Consider the following 27,050-nt stretch of genomic DNA (forward strand, 5'->3'; position numbering starts at 1 on the left):
TGACAATTGACAGATTCTATTTGAATTTAATATGACTTCTACTGAAGGTGTCAATGCACTGAATATGTCACCTATTATTTCTGAAAAACTAGCTCTCCTTCTATGTGTTAGTCCATTAGCATTTTCATTGCTTCAAGTGATTCTTTTGAAGTGGTAGATTTTCTGAAAAACTATTCCGAAAGAGCAACTCTCATACCGCCTGGCAGGCAGCTTATAATAAGCTTTATTCCCACACACATAGTAAACTCCAGGAAAAACTGGATCAGTTCCCCCTTTTAGCCCCCAACCTCCCAAAATTGGGAAGTTATGTTCACATTCACTGGAACAAATACATTCGTTATAATCTGTCATTATAATCTGTCTTTAATCTATGGAGGCATATTTTCCCTGTATTCACAAAATCTAGGGCCATCGCAGCATGTTCTTTGCCAGCTATATAAATTCCTTCTTTTTCTGCCCATGATGGAATATGATGTTTCTGTTCAGTAGCTTTTCTTTGGAAATCTTGCCTCCTCTCCTCAACTAAATCCAAAAACACTTTCTCTTCTTCATGTAATGAACACGTTAGATTATCTTTATGTGCCTTTTCTATATCTAGTGACTTCATTGATAGGAAAAATGTGCCCATAAACTGTGCATCCAAACTACTTTTCACTGGATTCATATTCTTTGAATAGGAATTTCTGTAAACACTACATCTATATTAGAATAATAATATTGTAATATCTCTGTTCAATAAAATAAACTTGACAATACACTATTAGAAATGCCATATGTTAAAGGTAAATGGTGATATGTCACTCCTTCATCTACTGAAGTAGGTAATTTCATACATTCATACCAATCACTAATTTCCATTGTGTCTACATACTGAAATAATAACTTTGTAAATACATTTAAAGAGGTGTCAATGTCACTTACTGTGTGATGTAAAGCTATCTCATCTGATGCTTCTAATTCCACTCTATCTCCTTTCATGTTAGCTGTTTTCTCATTAATGTTAGTGTCATTCTTTGTATCTGTTATCAAAAGATAAGGAACTGCTATTGTTAAGAATAGCCAAACAAGTATCACTAACAACAAACTACATATACAAACCCTACAACATCTTTTTATACAATTTCGTTTTGGTCTTTCTGTAACTTGGGTCATAGCCATTTTGATTTAAGAAGATTTCTCTTCTTTCTTTCAATTTAGAATCAGAATGTTTTATGTACTTCTAGGACCCCTCACTTCCCCTTCGTCAATTTGTTATACGTTTACTTCTTATTCAGATTCTTCATTGATGTCAAGGTTCTCAAACTCTTCAAGGATCACATAGGTCCATTCAGGTCCTTTGAACTTATTGTTTAATATTTTCAATCTTGAACTTCTACGAATATTTTTAGCAATTGACTGTTCAGCCTGAGTTTGACTTGTAACTTCGTTTACTTGTTCTGGATCTTCAGTTATTGTTTTTAAATGATATTTTAACCTTTTGACCCCACTTGGCCAATTGTCACCTTTTCTGACCCTTTTGACTTGCACTGCACTTCCACCTTCTTGGTCTCTTTCAAGATCCCTTTTATTTTCGTTACTTTGTGGCACAACTTGATTCTCTTCTTCTTCTGAGTTCCTCTGTACCTTTCCTCATTCAGGACGTGTCTGTGTGGATTTGCCGGCCTGAACTCTTTGTCTATTTCTACCTGTTCCTGTTTGGGTACTCTTTAGATAGTTATTTGTCTTCTTCTTCCCGAACTTGTTCTTCTATCCCTAACTGGTCCTGTTCAGGTCTTACTACACTTTTGTCTTTGGTCACCTGAACGTGTTCTTCAATAGCTATGTGTCCCCGCTCAGGTCTTTTATGTGATCGGTTTGCCTGAGTATGTTCTTCTGTCCATATCTGGTCCTGCTCAGAATCTTTAGTTTCTTTGTTCAATTCTTCCTGAGCTTGTTCTTCAATACCTGTCTGATCCTCACTATTCTCCTATTCTTTTAATTTTGCTCTACTCCGTGTTTTGATGAGGACTTCAGGTATGTCAACTATGGGTACCCAATCCTCCTGACTTGTGCTCGGTTGTTCGTTGCTCCAGGATCTTCGACTGTACAACCTTCAGCAGCTTCAACAGTTTGTGTCCATTGTGGTCTTTCCTCATCAGGGGCTGGCACCATTTTTGTATGACTGGCATGTACCCAGTTTGGCAGGCCTGCACACTTCACTGCTGTGGTAGTGACCAATATGACCTGTCGTGGCTCATCCCACCTTGGTTCTAGGCACGACTCTCTGGTGTGGTTCTTTACCACCACCCAATCTCCATGACTTAAATCATGTGCCTGATCTGGCTGCCTGGTCACTGCGTCTTCTCCAACTTGGTGAGAGACACTAGGTCAGCCAATCCTTTGCAATAATCCAATACCAGATCATCAGATATATTCAGCAATCTATGTCCTGGTATAAATGCCTGTCTCATTGCTCTTCCCATGATAACCTCATGGGGACACAACCCTGTGTTCCTGTCAGGAATACATCTGAGTCCCATCAGAACAACGCATCTGGCCAACTCATTGAAGTGGATGCACACACCTTTGCCAATCTTGACCATTCAATTGTTCTACCATTCCAGAAGCCTCTGGACGATATGCACAGCGCAGTTTCTGTTCGATTTTGAATGCTTCACAGATTATTCAAATTATTTAAGTGGGTTTCTCTATCTGATTCCAAAGTTACTAGAAAACCAAACCATGGAATGAGTTCCCTCAGCAATAATCTAGCAACAGTTATGCTGTCATTTCTTCTTGTGGGGTATGCCTCCAGCCATCATGAAAACAAACAAACAATCACAAGGGCGTACCTCAATCCCTTGCATGGTGGTAGTGCTATGAAATCTAGCTGTAGCCTCACAAATGGTCCTTCTATTTTCCCAATATTTCCCCAACTGACCACTGTCTTTCTTCCTGGGTTTCTTTGTTGTCAGTTTAAACATCTCTGGCAAAGACTATCTGCGAATCCCCTCAATCTTGGATTGTACCAATCTTGTCTGAATGGTCATATCATTGTGTCCCTGCCTACATGTGTGTCCCCATGGTACATTCTTGCCATTTTTGAGAGCAAACAATCTGGCATAGCTGGTCTGCCATCATGGTACACCCACACACCATCTGCTTCTCTTTGTTCACAACCCTGCTTTGTCCAAGTTTCCTTTTCACTTTCTTCCACTTCCTCCAGCAACTGTCTCACTTCCTCCCATGTCTCAAAAACTGAAAATGACATAAGTTGGCAGCTGATTCCACTTGTTTCCATTTTACTGTTTATTGACATGTTGTTTGTATCACAATACTGAGAAACTTCGTCAGCGTAACGGTTACCAGCTGTCACTTTGTCATTTCCTGACTGGTGAGCAGCACACTTGACCACTGCTATTTCTTTTGGAAATTGCATTGCTTCCAATAGTTCTTTCACTAATTTTCCATTTTTAATAGGGGATCCTGAAAAAGTCATGTATCCCCTTTGTGACCACAACTGGCCCTGCACTACCCCATAACCATATTGGCTATCCGTAAATATGGTCACTTTCCAATTTTTCCAATTTTGCATGCTTTAATTAAAGCTATCAATTCGGCTACTTGTGCAGATTTGACTCCAGGTTAACAAGATGCTTCAACAACCCCAGTCAATTTGCATACAGCATAGGCTGCACTCAGTCCACCTTCCTCAAAACTTAGGCAGGAACCAACAATGAATAATGTGTGTTCTGGTTCTTTCAGTGGTTCTTCTTGTATGTCAGGATGTGGCTTGGTGCACATTTTGGTAACGTCTAAGCAGTCATGTTCTACCTCATCTTTCACTTCTTCACATTTAGGATGTGGTAATAGTGTGGTTGGATTCATCACAGCACATCTGATTAAGGTCACATTTTCTGCTCCTACTAAAGGGGATGAAGGACGGAGCGCTTGAGCAAATCAAGCACTCACCCCCAGTTCAATGATCTGGGTTTAATCCATCATCATTCTTTAGCTCACTCCACCACCCCAGTTCAGACATAGCCATATGCAAATCAGTCTGACCCTGTGCCTCATGGGAACAGTCCAGCATGAACTGCCAAGCCATGTCTTCCCTGGACTGGAAACAAGCATCCTGGGACCGGTTTCGGGTTCATAACCCTCATCAGCCAGGCTATATTGAATCCAGTGGCAGAGTGAGCAAGGGACCCACGTCTGGGCTTAGTCATCCGACTAGGGATAAGATGCTGTGTTCAAGTTCTTGTTAATAAAATCTTGACTGAGTGTGGAACAAATACTATCACTGGATGTCCCATCACAATTGACTCACTCTGTTCTATGCTCATTCAAGCAGCAGCAACTGTTTTTAAGCAGCTAGATAATGCTAAAGCCACAGGAGCCAGAGTTGCTGAAAAATAGGCTACTGGACTTCAGCTTAATCCATGTCTCTGCGTTAAGACTGAGAGTGCACAATTTTCTCTCTCACAACAAAACAGTGCAAATTCTTTTGTATAGTCAGGCATTCCTTGAGCTGGGGCTTCACTTAAACAGCTTCGAAATTTCGCAAAGGCTTCTACACTTTCATCATCCCAAACTATTGGATCCTTTGCTCTTTTCTGTGTCATCTGGATTAAAGGCTTCATCAGTAAGGAGAATCCAACACTCTGCTGTCGCAGTAGCCCACAACTCAAAGAAATGTTCTGATTTCTCTCTGCTTTTGGGGCAATTGCATTTGTCTTATTATTCTGATTCTTCCTGTGGTCACTTTACTCACTCCTCTTTCTATTTGGTGACCAAATATTTCACTCCTGTTTTACGAAATTTTAATTTTTCTGGAGATACCTTGTGTCCTCCGTCAGCCAAATGATTTAATAGTGCAATTGAATCAGTGACACAATCATATGTGCACTTTGATGCCATGAGCAAGTCATCAATATACTGCATCAAGACTGAATTTCTACGCATAACTAACTTCTCTAGACACTTTTTGAAAGTCTGATTAAAAATAGATGACTTTCAATATACCCTTGAGGAACACTATTCCATGCCAAAATATGATCCTCAAATTTGAAAGAAAAAAGATTCTGGCTATCAGGGTATAAAGGAATCGAGAAAAAGGCTTGACGCAAATCAATTACAGTGAGCCAGCCAGCATTCCAAGGTATCTGATACAAAATCACTGCTGGATTTGACACCACTGGACAACATGGTACTACAATTTTATTGATTTTCCTTAAATCTTGTACTATCCTGTACTTCCCACTAGGCTTTTTGAGACCTATTATAGGTGAGTTACAAGGACTGCTCATTATTTCTTTTAGAATGCCTTGCTTCATCATTTGATCAATTTCAGATGCTACCCTTGCATTAACTTCTGGACTCATTTTGTATTGTTGGGTGTTCGGATAAACTGCATCTTCTTTCACAATCACTTTTACTGGGTTTACATTTGCCATTAGACCTATTTATTTTCCAGTGAAATCCCATACTTCTGGATTTACTGTAGTTTTCAGCTCTTCTGGTAAGTCATTCTCTGTCATTAATGAATACATTTTGTTTCCTTCGGTACCTTGCTTAGCTAGCATTATTTTATAAACCATGTCTTCATCAGGGATTTGAGAAGCAACACCATCCAGTGTGCAATAAAGCGTGCAATTCATTTTACACTTAAGGTCTCTACCTAACAAATTCACTGGACTTGAATCACAGACTACAAATTTATGTATATCTTTGAAGGTTCCGATTTCTACCTCCATTGGCTTTGTAATTGGGCTTCTGATCTGCTGGTTGGTAACTCCAACCACTTGGATTGAGTCTCCCAAGAGGGGTAGGTTTGGGATGTCTGCTGTTCTCACAGTAGAACGGGTAGCACCAGTATCCAATAGAAAAGTGATGTCATTACCTTCCACTTTTCCATCTACAAATGAACCTGACTGATCTACCGGTGAGGATGCGCCAAGTACGCATTCTTCTTCCTCCCCCCTCAAGCACCGTCATTGCATCAACATATCCTCTTCATTTTTATTCTGTAAAAAAAATTGTGAAACCACAGAATTGTTTTTACAGCTTCCTGGAAATCCGGCGTCCGCACTGTACTGTGCCTGATTCACAAAATTTGGCATAGGGGCAGGTGGCAACTGATACTTCTGATTAACTACCTGCTGCGGTTGATTCACAAATACCTCATTCTGTGCCTGTGGATTTAAGTATTGATTTGGGCCATTATTATTCTGAATATTTTTACACTTGTTTTTCCAATGTCCAAGCTTTTTGCATCCATGACAAGGAAACTTTTTCTTTGCATCTTCTCTGCTCATTCGTCCCTTTTGTTTACCACTACTTGCCACATTATCACTCGGACTCTGCTCTTTTGTCTGTCCACCTGTTTGGCCATCTAAATGTATTCCCTGTTGTTCTGTCAATTTCACTTGTGCCCACATCATCTTTTCTTTTAGTTTCTTATGCCTATCCTCGATATCATCTCCACAATATTTAGCATACTTTAATATCTCATCTATGGTTTTACTCTGCCAACAAATCTTATGTTGTTGAATCATCTGACTAATCTCAAGTTTTAATCCAGTAACAAGTCGATATAAAAAATTTCCCATATCCTTATCTGCAGTACTTTCAAATCCACTATACTGCTTAAACACCTGCAATAACCTTTCGTAATCAGCATGAACAGACTCATTTGGCTCTTGGGTAGTGATCTATTTTTATCCAGTCTGTTTCTTTTGGAGATATCTTCCCTTTCAAAAACGTAATTACTTGATGATATTTCTTCATCATGTCATCTGAGAGTGCTCCTATTTTTTCTTGGATTTCCTTCACTAGGCCAGTCAACTGTCATTCTACATTCTGTCCATAAGTCTGCAGACGCCACTGTATAAAACAAACCATCTAAATCGTTCAACAAAACTTTCAAAACTTTCACAAACCTTTCAACTTGCCTGTACCATTCAACTGGCTTCCCTCTCAACTTTGGGAACTCGTGTGTAAATGACAAGATATCCTGTCGACTCCATGTAACATGCACGTATCCACCCACAGGTACCTCCTTCATCGGACACAATCTTTATGCTTTCCCTGTTTCTTTCATCAAGTATGCATTAGACGCTTCCTTAGCCTGTGCTTCTTCCTTTTTCTTTTGCCATCTCACTCTCCATTTATCAAGGTCTCCCCATTTCCGCAAAATATTCAGTAACTCTTTCACTTGCAACTTCCTTCCAGACACATTCATATTTTCTAAATCCTTGTCAGTAAAATCCACTCGGTAAGGCTTCTGTAATATTTTTGATCTCTCTATATCTATTCCCATCTCAGAGGATAGTTCTATCAATTTCTCGTGAAACATTCTTGCATTTCTAGTTATACTCTTGTATTCAAACAACAAATCTTCTTCATCATAAGTCTTCAATCTATCTATTCCCACATTTCCAACAATCAATTCTTCCAATTCTACTTTCAATTTGTAAATATCTACTATTTTAGGAGGTGAACTCTGTTTTTCAATTCCTTGTACTCATCTCTAAATATTCTGATGTTACTGGTGTGGCTCTTCTCACCCCAAGGATGTTACTGTCTGTTGTAATTTGGCAGCGATCGGGGTTAGCATCTAGCTGAAGCCATCTTGGATTTGGCAGCCATTTTGTATGCCATGTGCTACCACATGGTCACCATGTGCTCCGTCCTACCTTTCTATTGTCTGCTCTTGTTCTCTGCCTCGTGACAAGTTAAATCTAGCCTCTTCTACTTTGCACATGCTCAGTTGAGCTTGCAGCTGTCTATGCAGCTGTCATTAGTCTGTAACGGTCAGGATGCGTTTACTAGAATTAGCAACTGCTAGCTCCTCCTACTTGTTGATTGTGCATTTTCTGTATGACCTGATGTTGTACCTAAAACCTTCTTTCTGTTCTCATACCGCCTTCTTTTGAGCCCCTGTGTGGGTATAAATGGTCCATGTTCCTACTGTTCGGTGTGCTACTTCATACACTACCGAAGGGTGTTGTGTGAATATAGTTCTACCTCTTGAGGTTAATAAAGTACTTTGTTTTGTATTGCAGTTTCCGTGCCAACTTCTTCCTATTGGTCTAAGGACATTGTGCAGAGAAGGGCGAACCCCTAGCACTGGTAGGCCTAGCAGAGGCTCACCACGACAAAATGGCGCACTACCAGTGGGGCTCATCGGCGACTCGGATGCCCAAAGGAGTGGTCGAAACGAAGGATTGGAATCTCGATACGGACGATCATTGCCCGAGGAGACCCGCGTCTTTGCAAACCACAGCGTTTTTTACTCTCTTTCTGATCTGACCATCCAGGTGGTGCCGGTCCTCGACTTAGATCTCTTCTGTTGATTCGCCGTGCAGTGACCATTTGGTCGATTCAAGAACTTGGCAGTTGGAATCTGGACGCCTGGGATTGGTAAGGTTGTTTTGCAAAGCTTGCTGTGGCTATTGGAATTTGTATTGGCCAATTTGGGATATGTGAATAGTTGATATATATGAATTGCAATTTATATAGGCAGGTAATGAGGAGAATTTTCTCTGTTTTGAATTGATTTGAATGGCACAACGTACAACAGTGCTTTGAGTGCTACTTTGGATATAATACTGCATATTCTGCACTATTTTTGGCATGCCTGTTTCTAGCACACTTTGTAGAATGTGTTGTTTTTGTAGTGGTACCAGTTTTGGAATTGATGAAGCACAGCCTGCTCCCCGGAAGGGACGCCTAATAGGGATATGTATATTAAATATGGTATTTCTTCTATAATGTACAGCACGTTATGGAATAAATATGCACGTAAGGATGCGGAGTTGCGTTGGCCTATGCATGGGTCATTTGATTTGCGAAAGATTCAGTATGTGGAACAACGAATGTCTAAGCAAAAGGTGAGGCAAGACATGTTTGACTGTGTACGAATGTGGGAGCAAGAAGGACGTGAACGAATGAAGCGTGAGCAAGCCTTGATTAAAAAGGAACAACGTAAGAGCATTCATGCGAAAGTATTAGAAATGAAAACTAAAGAAATTAAAGAGAGAGAAGATAGGGAGCGCCATTTACAGGTAAATGGCCAATATGCTGTTCGTAGACCTCTCTATCCTATCCTTAATAAACCCCAAGATGATTCTCTTTTGTTAGACTGTTCTCAGCCTCTGTATACTTTTCCTTCTGCTCCTCATGAGTCAGATGAAGACTCTTCTACAGAGCAGGAGAAAGCACGGGTAACTCGTTCTATGTTGTCCGCTGAGCATGCGTCTGAAATTAGATCTGCTGCTCGTAAAGCTGTTTGTAGTGTTGCCCCTACTTCTGAACTTTTAGATGCCATGAAAGATTGGCAGGAAAGGGAGCAAATATATTTTACCGAGGTATTTGTTGCAGAGGTCATTGAGCGGTTTAGTTGACATTCTGAGGAATTGGAGCCCGATGATGTAGCAAATGACTGTAAACAAATGCGTGATGATCTTTTTGTCTTCTCTCAGGTGGCTGACACAATCAAACGTTTGGTAAAACTGCGTGCTGATGCAGTCCGTTTGCGAGGGGAGAAAAAGGCAGCAGCTGCACAAACATCTCAGATCGGCGTAGCACAAGCTTCTATCTTCGGAACAGATAAGACTATGATAGTTCATGCGAAACCTATGCGGGAAGCCGCACCTTTGTATGTTCCTCCTAGAGACACGGGAACTAGTGATGATAAGGATTCTACTACTGCAAAGGGTTATTTTGTTTACAATTGGGTTTACACTCCTTGGAATAGAGTGGATGTCATGGCTCTTAAAACTGCATTACCTGACCCACGGAATAATCCAGCAGCCTTTTATGAGGAAGTTGAGGGTGCTATTATCTCTTGTACTATGACTCTGCCTGATATTGACCTGTTTTTCGGATTGATATTACCCCCTGATATGTGGAGAACTGTTCGTAAATTTAATGACCATATAGCTTTTGGTGCGGAATGGAAAGATTTAGAACAAATGGATGAAGAAAGGGAACCCGCGCAGAAACCATGTCAGTTAACTTTAGATCTCCCCGCAGCTATTAGAGTAAAATTAAAGATCATTATTCCTCCTAAAAAGATAGACTGGACAGTATTAGCATCTTATAAGCAAAAAGTAGACGAATCTGTTTCTGACTTCTTTACATGCTTTGAGGAGGCATTCCACGATTTTGGAGGCCAGTCATTGACGGATGACACGGGCAGGCATCTGGTTGTCGATAAATATGTCGCCAACCTGTTGCCAGGAATAGCTAGTCACCTAAAGGCCCGTGAGAGTTCATGGACTACCTCATCTCTGGTTTCCCTTTTAACTATGGCTCAGTATTATGAACGACAGGATTTAGAAGCGAAGGGCAGTGAGGATAAAAAGACTAAGAGTTAAAGACTAAGGTTATGTTACCTCAGGCTTATGGTCCGCCTTCTAGAGGCAATGATAGAGGTGGACGTGGATCTTATGGTTCGTCCTTCCCTTCTTATACTCGTTCGAATTTGTCTGTCGACCAGTGTGCATACTACAGGAAATTTGGACATTGGGCTACCGATTGTATGGCACTACGTGTTCTGCAGTATCCACGTGGATGGGGACAAACGCAAAATCGTTCAGGATATCCAGGGCCTAGCAGGAGCACGGATGATCATGATAGGTTTGATTCTAATATGCGTGGACAGGATAGGTTTAACACTTTTGACAGACAAAATCAATATTAAATGTCCGATTATATGTCGTCTGATTTCAAGGATTCAGTTTATGCATAGGATTGCCTAGGATGGGGTAAGGAATCAGTTGAAGTTCCAGTAGATCAGAAGGGTCCCTATGTTACAGCACATGTTTTGGGTTCTACTGATCGGTTTCTGGTTGATACAGGAGCTACTCGTAGCACCTTATCTAAACAATTGGTTCCAAGGGCTCCCCTGTCTGGCTTAACTATTACATCATTGGTTGGTTGCAGTCATATAGCATATACAACTGTCCCCCTAGGCACTGGATGTGTTGCTGAGAAAATCCAGCCTTCCTTATAAATGAAGTTTCACTCGTAATCAGTTTCATGCGTTTTATTTTGATACTTTCAACTTGGGTTTTTTTGTGTTCAATTCACACTATGTATTCATTATCCCAATACAAATTTCATCCAATTAATACATTTCATCCAATGCATTTCGGTGGTTAAACCACCTTCATCAGGGAAACCATCTGCAAATAAATTATTTGAGCATACTGTGTTATTCTTACATTTCACACTACATATTATACCTACAATGATATTTAATAAAAGTTCCACAATCAAGTCTACTTGCTTTATGCTGCGATTCTATTAATAAAGATAACCTAAATCGCCTGACCTAATTCTAACTGTCTAACATAGGGGAAACAACATATTCTGTAATATACGATCTTCTGTTGATCGAAACGATGTTCCTGGCTCTTACTGCGATTTAAACGTGCTAACGCTTGCTAAATATCCCACACCGATCGTTCACTCCCTTGTCATTTACGCCCATAGGCTTCCCCTCATAGTCGATGGTGCTCGGTGAGTGTGTAAACGTTTATCCGGTCTAATAACCCAATGCTCTATGCGCTCTCATGCTCTCACCTCTGCTTCTTCGTTAGGCGGCTCCATACTGCAATTCGGTTTACGCGCTGAAAATACTTCCGGGTTTGAGACCTTACGCCAAAACTTGCGCATGCGCATAGAGGTAAAGGTTTTTTTGTAAGTGCGATCGGCTAACTTTATTAATCATCAGGCACAGCGAAGCCATCTTGGATTTGGCAGCCATTTTGTATGCCATGTGCTACCATATGGTCACCATGTGCTCTGTCCTACCTTTCTGTCGTCTGCTCTTGTTCTCTGCCTAGTGACAAGTTATATTTAGCCTCTTCTACTTTGCACATGCTCATTTGAGTTTGCAGCTGTCTATGCAGCTGTCATTAGTCTGTAACCTGTCAGGATGTGTTTACTAGAATTAGCAACTGCTAGCTCCTCCCACTTGTTGATTGTGCATTTTCTGTATGACCTTATATGTACCTAAAACCTTCTTTCTGTTCTTATACCGCCTTCTTTTGAGCCCCTGTGTGGGTATAAAAGGTCCATGTTCCTACTGTTTGGTGTGCTACTTCATACACTACCGAAGGGTGTTGTGTGAATGTAGTTCCACCTCTTGAGGTTAATAAAGTACTTTATTTTGTATTGCAGTTTCCGTGCCAACTTCTTCCTATTGGTCTAAGGACTTTGTGCAGAGAAGGGCGAACCCCTAGCACTGGTAGGCCTAGCTGAGGCTCACCACGACATGTCCTTCCTTCCTTAGAACTTCTAGGTATAACTCTTTTTGGGGTTTCGCTTATATTGTCTCCTATCGGTAGATCCATTAATGAAATTACTGAATCACACTCACTAGCTTGATCATCAGTTATTATGATTTCTTTTCTGGCATTAATGTAGTTGGTGATTTTGGGCAATTTACTTTATTGCATATAAAGAAACAACAGGACCTATGGTTACAGGTGTTGTCAATGCTTCAGGATTCACATTTAGTTGGATTATTTTCTGTATTAATTCTTCTCTATGTTTTTTTCAAGGCTTCTTTTTTTTATCATAAAGTACTCCATTGACTGTTTGCTCATGTATAACCTGTGGAATCAATGGTGGTCCCAATACTGGAGCACTTGGGATAACTTTACTTGGTCTTTCTTGATACGGTGGTGGGTTGTTATTCAAAATGTCCTCTAATAACTCATCATCTGATTCTCCATACCCTGTCGCATTGATTTTTCTTTGCACTTACTCCCTGTTTGTTCATCAGCCATTAATACAGGATACAAATCTTCTGATACCATTGCTCTTCTCCACTGTTTCATCTGTTCTTCATGCATCTCATTCATACCTCTGGTATAAAATCCTGAACATTTTCCTCTTCAACTCTTTTCTCTCTCAAATGACTCAATCTCTCATTCTTCTAATGCCTCATACTGGGTTAATCTAGGTCTTGGTCCTAATTCATACATCTTCATCCTTAAATTCTGTAAAATTCTTCCATTAAAGTTACCATGCACTGGAAAAGCTAAAACACCATCATCTTTTGTGTATTCCATCCAATTCTCAATCCACACACATGTATGATAACCTCTCTCCATCATCATAAATGAAGCAGGCGTTGTAGGTGGCGGAATAGAATTCCCTCTCTAGTTAAAACAGGTTTATCTTTCTTGAAGACATTCTTAATTTTCTGAATAAATGACCTTTTTCTCCTTTCACCGTACATTTTCCCAGACTCTCGATGAATAAAGCAATAATCTGCAAAACCTCGAGCTTTCCTGTCAGGGCGATTTACACAAAAAGACAAATAAGAATCGAGCATACAAATCTTCACTAACCAGTCAAAATGTAGTTCTTATTCAGGCTTCCAATCAGGCTTCAGGTCAATCTCGTAATCTGACCAATGCTAGCGCGGCCTTTCGATTGACATCAGTTTTGCTCCTTACTACTGACCCCTCCTTTAATCTGCGTTTGTCACACACCCGCTGTTTCCACCAATCCCAGCGCTGCTCACTGTGAAGTCACTGCAACTCTGACCACTGACCCCCCTTCACAAAGTAATGCGTAAATTTCTATTTCTTTTCTTTTTTCTCAAAATAAATCCATTAACGAGAATATATAAACATTCACTACTCTGTCTGCTTCACTAAATCAAAGGATAGTTAACGTCCTTTCACTGCAAGTAAAACCTTCCGCTCACTCTTCTTTTGAGTAAGTCCTTCCATTTACTTTTCATACACTGCGAATAAACCTTCCATTTACCCTTCAATAAAGCTCAGATGAACCTGCTACTCCTTTGGTGTTACCCTTGCTAGGTGATATAACATAAAGTTTCACCAGCGAACTCTTTGCTATCAATCACTCTCACTTTCACACGAAATAGTCCCTAGTTCAACACTGGCAGCCCTACCTAGCTATTCAGTGTTATTCCAACAGACGAGTAACCTCCCTGCAGTGTGGTTTCTATTGCCACCCGCTATTCAGTATCCCGGAAATTCTGGACAACATAAAACAATACATAACACAAACAAATAATCAATAATCAATACTTATCACCAAACTAGTCAATAATAACCATAGCTCTGCTACCAGACAACTGATCCAGCGGGTTACCAGCAATAGGTAATCTAACACCACATACTCACCTGGGCCCATAAATTCATTCACAACACAAATACAATAACCACTGGGGGTCATGTTTTGTAAATTTCTAGATTAGTTATCTCTAGTCCCTAACTAATCTTTCACTGATCAAAAAGTACTTTCCTTTGGTCAATGGACCATTATTTGGAACTAGTTGATGGTGAAATGGCATACGATTTCAATATACATACACATTAGAAATGACCACAGTCAGGATATATTTAAAATTTTAGCTAAGGTTAATTCATCTGAACCACTTACACAGTACAGAACCAACTTTGTTTCTCACGGGAAGGAAGATTCAAATAATCAATCAAAATGCATTCATTTATACTTTGCAATGACACTGCATGTAAAGGAGTGGATAGAGGGAAAAGCACATAAGTGCATACACAGATATATTTATAATTACCAAGAATGGTGTGAAAACCAACTCCCAGGCCTAAGAATTGGAAGGGTCCCCCAGGAAAGGCGTGGCGAACAAAGGCTTCAGGACAGGAATTAAGACAGGAATCAGGACAGGACAGACAACATATCACCGACGATTGCGTAGCACCCCTCTCTGACACTCTGTTCCTCCTCGAGATTCTTCTGCGATCTTCTTCGAAATTAATTTGCTTAAGATAATTGGCTCAGTAATTCGATTCTTCTTCAGCATCACTCGTCACTCCAACAGCCTCCCGGTCTGGACTTCAGCATCTCCGTCTCCAGTCTAACTAACTAACTAAGAACTACCTCAATTATACCTTTCTGTATGCTGGTACCACCCATTAATGTTTCAAACTTATGGAAATTCTAACTCTGATTGCTCAGGCAAGGGGAGGTGATCATCACACCATGCTTATTTCCCATTACTTTCTTTCAGCTCTTTATTTAAAATCCCACCCCTTAAATGTTATACATCAGTCTTTATCCCCACCCATATTCACAATGTAATTGTCACATATTAGAAAAAAAACTGTAGTTCCCATCCATTTCAGTGGACTGTCGCTCCAGTTCTCATGAATGTATCCATCGGGGAACCTTAGACGATGTTCAAGTTAACATTGCGTCTTCTAGCTTGGTTGCACGTGCGGTAGAATGAGAGGGAATAGACTGTGGCTCACGATTCTAGGCCCATAATAAGCACTATTGAAAGAGTCAAAAAGACAAATGTTAAAATCAAAAATAAATGGTTTCACTGTATTCCACCTATCTCTACTCTAATCCCATGTACTTATTATTACTCTCCCCGCATTAGCATTAGTAGAATAGCTGAGTTTCGTTTTTCAGCAAACAGGTGGCAAGCATGTGAGTTTCAAGCGGCCATTTTGTTAACTACTGCGCAAGTGCAGAAAGTTCCCTCCAAGCGAAAGATACCTCATACTACGTAGATGCAGTAGACGCATGCGCACTAAAGATTTTTGGTTAGCGGCCATCTTAGAATCACACTCGAGTTACTGGTTAATAAGGCACATAGGCAAGCTTCATTCTTATTCATAAATGTTGTGTAATGCATGTTATTTCCACAATACAAGTTTAGTACAGGTTAGTGGTTACATGAGAAGATAGCTTCCAAGCACGTCTGTTTTTTTACCAGTCCTTGCTCTATCACACCTATCATGCCCATTGTTGCAACAAACTTCCACTACAGAATCACCGCTGGGGGGAGTATAATGTGGCAGGAATTCTGAAGACAGCTGCTGCACCCTCTCAACGTGCAGGTACTTAGTGAACAGAAAAAGGCAGTGTGCAGAAGCAGATAGGGAGGAGTGTGGGAGCTTTAAGCAAACGAGGAAAGTACAGTCCTTTACTCATAGGTGATGGCATAGTACAGGGGAGAGGGGACTGCTGCCGAGAAGCGACAGTTCACTTGCTGTCATACACAACACTTTGTACAGTAAGAACTGGGTGTGCTGCTGAACTTACCCATTTTTTGTTTAACCTCACAGAACAAAAATAACAGTTTTCCTTTTCGAGCCCTGCATTTCAAAAAATCCCCAACAATGGCCATTCTAGAATGTTCGGTGATGTCATCTGGGGTTTTGATTATTCGCCGGATTACCCCTTTAATCTTTGTAACACGCACACTCCCGTTTATAAGTTTCAGCACTACGTATTCTAAGGGAGACTACATTCATGCTAGAGAACACATTTACATAGTGTTAAATAGCTGAGGCGTCACCATTCCTGTTAGTAAAAGCAGCTTGGAGTTGTGGTCCTATTTTCCTATTAGTATACAATGTGATATCACCAGAGACTATTTTGAGCCTGTGGTTGCAGGTGGGGCCCATTGGCTCTCATTTTTGGGAGCCAGGGTTTATTTTTCATCATAAGAGTTGGATTCAAGAGGAAGAGAGATAAAACAAAAGCGGGCAAAAACTGAAAGAGAAAAAACAATGACAACGGAAGAAAGCAGGGAACCTGCAGGAGTGAGACAAAAGGTCATAGAATTCATGAGGAGGCATGAGGTGGAATTAAGACTAGGCAACCTTGGTATGTGTCAGCCCCGACATTCAGCAGAGCCGGTGGCGGGCTTTTGAGAAAATCTTTAGGCCCATCACTTACTCTTTCACAAATTAAGCACTACAATTTTAAGTATATACTTTCGTGTTCCAAGCCTTAGCTTTTTAAGGCGGAGAGTATGAGAGCGCCCAGCGGAGTACAATGTGGTGCATGAACATTCTCGTCCAAGGAGTGATCAGTTTTTATCAGAAATTCAGACAAGGAGAAGACGAAAGTCCAATTCAACAGCGAACAAATTAATATAGGCGAAACAAAGATCCCGCTCTCGCGAAGACCGCCGCCACAGCAAAGCAACAATCCATTAGCTCCCCTTAGCAATCTCTGCCGCTTTCTGGGGTCTCTGGTCGCCCGGCCTCTTCATGCCTTTTCTTCATCAGGATGAATCCATTTTCAGTGGCGTTTTTTTGACGGAGCTAATGGGCCGCAGGCTTGTCCCTCGCGCCTCCAATGACAGTGACAATACCGGCATCCTTATTGACAATCTGTCCCCCTGCTTTCTGCTGCATTAATAATTAACAAAGAGGTACCTTTTGCAAATGTGCTTTCATCTCTGCTCGGCAAGTAATAGCTTTCTAATGAAGACAGACTGTCATCCCAAATGGAGCCTCTCGCTGGCTCGCGCACGAACTGTTTACATCTTAATAACAGGAGAGGCCTGCAGACTGATCAGGCCTTGGCACCCGGGTTGGCTTCCGCGGCGTATAATAACTGCTCGCTACCTCCACCGCCAAGGTAATGAGCCAGCGCTTGTCGCCAGGCCTCGCGGGGCAGGCACAACTTTGTAAGAGCCTCTGGCTAAGATGCAGAAAGCTGCTGCCTGAGACTGGCAAAGCACAGAGGGCGACATGCTAGCCAGGGTTGGATTGGGTCAGAAGCGCAACTAGAGCCAAATTTCGGGAAGGGTGGGGGTGGGCTACTAAAAATTTCGAGGAGGGCTACTTCTTCCAGCAGTAGGCAGAGTGGAGATGCAGGGGCTATTAGAAGCTGTGAAAACACAACAAAGCCTCGTTAGCAAGTAAATGGTCTTAAAAGACCGATGAAGTACTCAGGTGCGGCTGTGTTTGTACCCAGGCACTGCCCCTTCTTCTTTCTACAGTTTCTTAAACAAAAAACATTGGACAGGTGAAGGGGGCAGTTTCTTGATGGGTTCCACTTCCTCAGCACAGAGCTCAGCGCCTGTTTATATGTGCCTGCCATTGCTGGACTGGCCTGCAGGGCATTCAGGCAGTGCCCGAGGGCCTGGTCTGACAGATCAGTAGTATGTGGACCAGTTATTTTAGACTTGTTTTTTTGATTGTTTGTAGACATGTTTTATGGTCTGTTGAGCAGGTTTTAAGTGGCGATTTCCCTTATATTGAAACTAAAAATTGCCTGCTGCAAACCCAAATCCATGCAGTCTTCCATACCTTGTAAAACACTTATGCAGTTTGTTTAAACAAGTTTCAAACTGCCACAATTAACAAATATAGTCGACTTTTTTAGCTATCTAATTCACTAATGGGGGGGACATTTTTATTTTGGTTCTTATGTCTATATTCTGTTTCTGTCCAACCCTGTTTCCTGAAGTTCCTAAAGACAATTTATCTAACGTGTAATTCCTGAGTTCGAGTTTCATTTTCAAACAGTACAGCTCAAAAACAGTGAGCAAGGTGTACATCCTTCTGAGAGATGCTCTCTTAAACAATGCACTAACTCAGACAAATATTGGACTAAATTAATTGGCTTTAAGCACAGCAGGCACATAAAAGCTGTCCGTCTGTTCTGCGCTAAGCCAACAGACACCATCATGATATGTCTCCAGATGTTTAAAGTCTGTTTTCTGCCAGAACTAAAAATGGGACATATAAATGAATGCCTCTTCCTAGACAGCTGTACTTTACAAGTGTCTCTTGAAGACCTGTAACTCAGAGCCTACTACAATAAGAAAGAAAAACAAATGATAACTACTTTTTGCATGATTCATCTATGAGATAAACTGAATGAGGGATGGTTCAGAGACTTTTTGTGATGCAAATAATCCCTCATGTATTGAACGACATAGGAAGCAGAATGATACACTAATCAGTAAATAGCACGATGGAAAAGGTGAAAGAATCCTCTTCACTTCAGAAAAGTAATTTTAATGTAATGGTATATATTCAAATTAATTAAACATGTAATTAAAACGTGGGTTATTGGGGCTGTAGTATTTTATTTGTGTTATACATTTAGAATAAATCTATGAAATAATTAACAATAATTTTAAAATATTGTCACTGATTTATTGTACAGTTTAATACATTTTTAAATTTCCCCTATACTTTACAATAGGGAGATCTCCACCCCAATTGTTATGCCTCCTTATGGAAAGGATAGGTAAAAGTAAATAAGTTAATTTAACTCAAATACAATTTGTAAACATATTTTTACATTGAATTTTATTAAAAATTAATTTGATATATATTTTTTTAAATACAGAAAAAAGCAAAAATGCTACAGCACTAGTAAATTAATTTTGAACTACATTTTAATTAGTTTAAATACATTACATTAAAGTTTAAATTATAAAATTAATTCCCACCTAAAGTAAAGAATGTTTTTATTATACATCAATAAATATTGAAAGTGATTAAACAATTGATTGAAATTACTTTAATTATGTTTAATACAAATTATTGTTAGATTCATTTATAAATTCAAAACGTTTGTTAAAAAAGTTTATATTTAAATAATAGATATGTTTTATTTTGAGATACTTTTAAACATTAAATTATGTTTATTTATCGTTTTAAATATTTTAAGTAATGTAATTTAATCATCTAACATTGTTTCCTATTGGCTTTTGGCTTAAGTGCCTAATCTATTATTTTCTATAGGAGGGTGTTGCAGTGCCAGTGGTTGGCCAAGTGTGGTGCTGGTCTCACTCCAGATCTGAGCTGGAGTAATTGACTAGTGTTGGAGTCCCTTTTTGTCACTGTAGTAATCTAGAAGATCAGTTTGGAATAACAATGGATTTAGGGGCATATTCACAAGGATTTATCTCTGAATTATCCCCACTTTAACGCATCAAAAGTGGTGACAGAATTAACGCCCCATTCACAAGATGGTGCAAACTGAAGACATCGTCAGAATTCCTGCGATAACATCCCCAAAACCTAACAGCATGGCGGATACCACCAACTAATGCTAATGAAATGCAGGGTAGGCGTTCCCGTGCTGAAACACACAAAAAAAACACAACACCACTTTCACAACGAATTGACAGATCCGCGAAGCGAACCGAAAACACGCGATAAGCCGCGTTAGCCGCAAGTATTTAACACCTGCCTCAAGCAGGTGTAAAGGTGGAATGTCTAGCTGCAGTAGGCAACGGGGCCCCGCACACAGCCACATCCGAAGACCGAACGATGCCATGGAGCTACTCATCATGCAGTTTGGAGCCCCAACAGAGCCACAACACCCACCGCCACCACCCCCAGGACCGCCACCACCCCCTGGACCCTGACCTGCCCCCCCCCCCCGGACAACCACAAAGGCAGCGCAGAATTGAGGCAGTGGACCTATCGAAAACGCACCACTCTCACAGACCTAACACCCGAGGAAGTCATTGCCCACTACAGGCTCAAAAGGACAACCATTCACCGCATCCTGACCCACATCGCCCACAGACTGACGGTCCCAACACAGCGGAGAACCAATATCCCTCCGCAGACAAAGCTGCTGGCTGTGCTGCACCTGTTGGCCTCTGGTACCTTCCAACCAATAACTTCCAGAGTCGGAGGGGTCCCACAGACAGCCCTATCCAAGTTCATCACACTTGTCCTGGATGCCATCCTCAGCTTCATACCCCAGTACCTTCACTTTCCCCACACTGTGCAGGAACAGCTGGAGACAAAGCAAGGCTTCTACGCCATAGCGGGATTCCCGGCCGTGTTGGGAGCAATCGACTGCACACATGTCCCACTTGTGCCCCCTGCCGATACTGCATACCACTACCGCAATAGAAAGCAAATGCATTCCATTAATGGCCAGGCAATATTGAACCACCGTGGACTCTTCACCAATGTCGTCACCAACTACCCAGGCAGTGTGCATTATTCCTTCATCTTCCGACAGTCCATCATCAATCAGCGCTTCCAGGATGACTCATACGGAACGGGACTGCTCGTTGGTAAGTACCAAGTCAACACGCCACACATCACAATGCCTCCACAGCACAATGCACTACTGTAGGGATGCACACAAGACCAAACCATGTTCAACATGTCAAACTACACGGCCACCTACCAGACATGACCACAACACTCCATGGTCATCCTGGCCTACCCCTGCACCCGATACAGACTGGTGGTGTAGTTGCCAGCATCAGCTCATTCCTGCGACCTGGCGAACACTCACCTCACGCACAGCCAGTACAGGCGTCACTAAGCTGGTAGACCTGCCATCACATTCTGCCGAACCAAGTATTGACTCTTTTCTCCCTGCACTGTGACAGGTGATCAACCATATGCACTCTGCCCTCGGATGATGATTTCCCTCCCAGATCCGAACATACCCACCCAGAGGAAGTACCATACGGCCCACATACGTACCAGGGGCATCGTTGAACACTCATTTGGCGTGTTGAAGTCACGTATCATGTGCCTGGACTGCACAGGTGGGAAATTCCTGTACAGTTCGGACATTGTGTGCAAGCTGATCGTTGTATGTTGTGTGTTGCACAACATCTGTGTTCGCACCAGGGCCCCATGGATCCCAGTTCCGGAGGTGCCGGCCAATGATGGTAGTGATGGGGCAGATGGTCCACATCCCACTGCAGCAGCGGCAGGACTGGCCCGTAGGAATACCATCATTGACACTTACTTCTCATGAGCATGTCACATTGTGACCGTCCATGGCAATCATGTGATGGTAGAAAAGGTCCAAATGCACTGCATGTGTGAATAAACATTATTGCAGGTATCAGCTTGTACTTGTGCATTTTGTTGTTATCTTTCCCTGCGTTCCAGATGTGATATGCCAGGTTGTGCACATGTGCTGAACCAGTTGTGTCCTGTGTTAAAATGTGTTGGGGGTGCTGTTTGACCAGAGATGTTGTCACTACCGGGGTGCACTTCTGATCGTGTGCATATGCTGCACGGTGGGTGTGTCGCTCCTGCGGCTCTGCTCTGTCTGCTACTAGTCTCTTTCGTGTGGTGTGCCTGTCGGTTCTGTTCTTCCACGGTGCTTGGATGTTGCGATTTACATGTTTTGCTCTGCAGTTGGCCAGGGTGCATTCGTCGTACTCCCTTGTTGATGATTTTTGTTCAGTCGCATTTTCGGTGTGCTGGTCTTGTACTATTTTCCTGTATTGCGCATGAGTATTGCTGCCCTCGCGCTGGTTGTCACTGTTTTCTTATCGTGCTTGTGTCCATCGCAGGTTTTGTCTCATTGGGGAATGTGTTTTTATCTCCGTCGTGGTGGTTGTTTCGCAGACATTGTCCGCGAGTCGGCAGACTATCGCATGCTACCGCCGTGTTGTGAATTCCACATTGTCACAGGGTTATTTACCAGCGATGGGCTGCGATGCTGAAAGTATGCGTTACGCTACTCTTGCGGTAGTTATCACATGTTCTTGTGAATATACCCCTTAATGTTTTGTAGCTGGTTGCATGGTCCCCCTTAAACCCCTCCCTGTGTCTCCCTCAGCCCCTCCTTACTTCCCTTTAAATCTCTCCTATTTAGTAGTATGCCCCTTTTCCAGCCACTCCCCCTGATCCCTTTCACATTTACACTAAGTAGCAAACCTACCTATATGTGTGAGGATTCATCCTTTCAAAAGATAGGAGGAGGTAAAGGTGAAGATTTACATTTGTATGTGCGTGAATAGTATTTTGTGTACTTTAATAGTACTACTGTAGCAGCACCAAACGTACTACAAAATGCAGTTTGTGACTAGGCCCCAAAGTGCCCTGCCTATTCTTTTGCTTGACATTGTACTGTATTCTAGACTTTCATTATCATTTGAAACTGATTTAATATTATATATATATATATATATTTATTTATTTATTTATTTATTATTATTTTTATTAAAAACAATGTACTAATTTATCTAAAGAAAGAAATGAACACTTTATTTATTAAAATGAGACCTTCGAGGATTAATCCATACAGAGGCTGAATTACATAGCATACAGTACACGTTCCCGCATATCTCTCTCATTACACTTCACAATGTCTGTTTTAAACACACTTAGCGCACTTTTTCATAGACCTAAGAATGAAGAAAAGGGAAATATTGCAACAACTGCGCAGGCTGAGATATATTCTGCAGCTATGTGCTATTTAGCAAAATATTACATATTGTAAAAGGTTTTTTGCTCTTGTTTTCCAGGTCAGTTTATTGAAGTGGCAGCAAGTACCTTGCTTACACAGAATAAATAAAAATATTGATTTTTCCTACCCAAGAGCCGCAGTGACCGCTATGGAAAGGAGAGCAGGTTTCCTCTATGTTGCAGTATGTAATATGGTGCTTCAGAGAGCAAAGTTCAAACTAGAACAACCTGGGCAGTGTATGGAATCCTGCCCATGAAATGTCCACTTCACAACTATATAAATTCATTCTCAGGGAGTGCACGCAAATGTCTGCAGCAGAAGAATTCGTAACTTCGATTACAGTACAAATGTAAGGGGAAAAAAGGCAGTGATTGCAAATGAAACCATGTTAATAAAGCACAGATATATGTTATACTATATCCTAGTTCAATATGCACCACATGATTTCAATGCCATTATGTAATTCAGATAAAAACATACATCTGTAGCTTGCAATTGTTACCAGAGCTCATGGATGGGAGAAGACATTAATGAACGGGTTCCAGTTCATTTTTTAAAATCACTTATGGTTGCTAAAGAGAAAGCTAATGATGTGGTGATTGTATACATGCATACTTCAAAATCGAAACATTATGCTCTAGATCAATAATTCCAGGGTATGACCGTTTCTTTCCATTCATTATTTTTAACAGCATGCAAATTATTATGAGATCAATATATTGTGTATAAAGAGCCATGACGGAAACTAGCATTGTGATGCCTGCAATAATGGGAACTAGGCCATAGGCTTACTACAGAATAAAAAATAGCTATTGGCGCGTAGTGGTAACTGGAACAATGTGGCTGCTAGTTTATAATGGAACCAGTAAAAGTAAAGCCTATGGACGGGCTGATGCCTACAAAGTAGATACAGCATGTCTCTTTGAGACAGTGCATGCACTATCTCCAGCCAAAAAATAAAAAGGGCACTATCCTCATTGGGACATTATGAAAAATGGGCATTCAGTGCAGCTTGCAAATGACCGCCCGTTGAGATTCCGGCTGATATTAACACTCATATGTAAAATGCACACTTACACCCTGGACCTCCACTAAAAGCTACTCAACAACTAGTAAAAGGCATCAAGGGATATCCAGGATAATCTGCATGCCGAGTTTGATGAACTCTGGAAAGTGGATATTGTGCATACCAGGTCAGACAAAACACAGAGGGGCATGTCAATACAGGTACATAATAGCCATAATGGAAAGTGGAAACTTATAATGTGTTCAGTTGTGCTGAAACTGATCATGTGCTCGACCTAATCTGCCTTCAGTGTTCCCATTCTCCATGAGGACTTGACAACCACCTCTGATATCAACTCCGAGGGTGCTTTTCTCTGCCTGACTCTTGTTGCCAGTGTGCCAAACCCATTGGACCTGTGTATGTGGTAACACGCACGCCTTAAAACTCAAACTTCATCTCAAATTAAAGGCAAATACCCTCCAGGCTTGTCTTCAGCCAAAGGCTAAATACTTTTTACCACTCACTACACTAAAACTAGCCAAGGCCCGTATTACATCTGTCCTGGGAATGATGACTTGGTATTCCCGCAGCAGTGGCTATCAGTAATGTTAGGATTCAGGAATTCCATGGTATTCCAAGTGAACCCTTTGGAAAGGAGGTGTTACGTTTGAGAGTTGCTGTGACTGTGCCAGTTTCTGCAATAATTCCCTATTTTTTCCTGGTTTCTACCAGGACATTTAGCGGCCTCTCAGTGAGTCAAACTTCGGTGTGATTTCCCTCACCTCTTGAAATTCCTGATTCGTTGCGTACATCCTATCACCCACAGAATCCGAACTTACAGCCTACTCAGAATGAAGGTCCGAGGCCTCGATTATGGGTGTCTGAGTAATTATTAAAACCTGTGCAAACACCTGTGTCCAGGGCTGCCAGCCATGTTGCCAAGCGGTACTCACAGTATACATATGCAGTCAATACATTGTATTTTGTCACTTCTCACACATACACAAACGAACATCCAAATGCTGCATTTAGGCATTAAATGCCTCCCGCAGCTGAAAGCTGGGAGCCATGTTTAGAGTATTTTGAAGAACGCATGCATTGCACTATACATACAGATGCACCGAGACTGTAGAGCATGTTTTGGGATTTCAGGAGTAACCACCGTGCAGGGCAATTGACACTTTAACAAAATCATACGTCAGGAAAAGTCTTTCGTCTATCCTAGTTGAACTCGAGTAATGCACAAAAAAATGATTTCATATGTTTTAGGATTATTATTAAAGTCTTTGTCCAGAGACCTTAGGGGCCCACTGAACCCTGTTAATTGTTGGATTTTACTAGTCCACGGGCAGTCACGGTGGCCACTTGCCTAACTTGCACACGGGCCCCTGGTGGCACCCTTGCTAAGCTAGCTACTGTTTCAAAGCTATACTTAGAACATGAGGGTATACCTACACATATGAGGCTACGAGGGGCATATAAGACTCCCCTTAAATGCAAAGGACAGCAGTGGTCACGTGAGGCTGCACTTAAGTTGAGTTTATGAGGGGCAATCTTGCACATGCGGCGCTATACCTTCACATTTGAGGCTGCACGGAACATCTGAATATGATTAGGCTGCACGTGCGCATATGAAGCTGCACTGCGTATTTGAGTATCCAGTCAGGTGTGCAAAATTGCAAAGTGACGTGTCGGAGCTTCACAAAGGTCACACACTTAAAACAAGCTTTGACAAAGCCAGGAGGTCTGGCTTTATTATATTAACACATGCAAATCGCAATGGTGCTTGGCTGTGTTTGCATGCGCCAATGCTGGTCGTATTAGCTAACACTTTAAAGTGTTTATATGTCAGAATATCAAAGTACAAAATAATGTCTGACGTAAGCATTGTGCTCTAAATATTAGTTGCTAAAATATAGCCTCAGTTCGAGTTGATTTTCTATCATTTAATCCAGTGGGCTCATCATTTTACAAATTATATTTAGACACAATAGATGTGTACGATAATATTTTTGAATATGATATTATGTTGCCACACCCACTAAAATAAGGCATATTGTCTTTGTAATGCTGATCCTAAATTGTAAAGAGGCTTTCATGGCCCTAATGTAGTGCCTTCTTGGAAATGATCTCATAACTAATATTTTGGTTGTGTGAATGTATAAAGCTGGGTGTGTGCTGTTTAATGTTGGTATGTGATGATGGGCGTGTCCCATCTTCTTACAATCCCTCTGTATGCTGCCCTACCTGCAGCTAGTTTCTGCTAGACCCTTTGGCCACACTAAGATGGCACTGATCTTTTCTTGCTGAGCACACATCATCATTTCTGATTGATCGAGGTATTTTCTGTTGAGTGTCTGTTCTGCGTGTTGAACTCCTTTATTAAGTCAAGACTGGACCTTATGATTTTTACCCTGTTGGCAATTCTGTTTTTGACTTATGGAAGAAACACCATTTATTGATTGTTTCTAGGATTTCATTTTAATGTACAGTCACACTTTGCAACAATGAGGTAGTCATATTTAGGAGGGTGGGACTCTTTGACCCCTCTACATTTTCTGATGATGTCTCTGTCAGAACCAATTTCAGAGAACCACGGGGCAAGATGGGGTTACTGGGTCCAATCGTGGGAGTTGAGGCGTTTTACTCCCAATCTCCTTAAGCCCATCTAAAAATGGATTATGAGTAACTAGGCCAAGTACCCCTTCTGCACTTGACCCTCAGGCTAAGGGTGGAATGAGTAGTCCAAAATACGTGCAGCATCAGAAATAAATGATTGTCCAGCACAAAGGAAATTTACGACATCCACAAACAATTATTTAGTCTTCCTTACGGTCGTGGTTTGACCCAATAGCCATCTGAGTCTCAAGAATCCACTTTGACAGTAAGTTAAAGTCAACAGTGGTCCAGTGCTACAGCGCTACTAACAGCAAGTTCCCCCCGGGCCAACAGTCCCGAAACCAGTCTTACCGGAACAGGTGACGTATTCAGAAATTCCTGAGTGCTCCCCATCCGTGGGCACTTGCAGAGACTGCAGCAAAGTTCAGGTAAGTCGGCTGCAAGAGGCCTAGGCTGCTCTACTCAGTGA

Source organism: Lissotriton helveticus, chromosome 1_1, assembly GCF_964261635.1.
Source record: "Lissotriton helveticus chromosome 1_1, aLisHel1.1, whole genome shotgun sequence".
NCBI classification, from domain to species: Eukaryota; Metazoa; Chordata; class Amphibia; order Caudata; family Salamandridae; genus Lissotriton; species Lissotriton helveticus.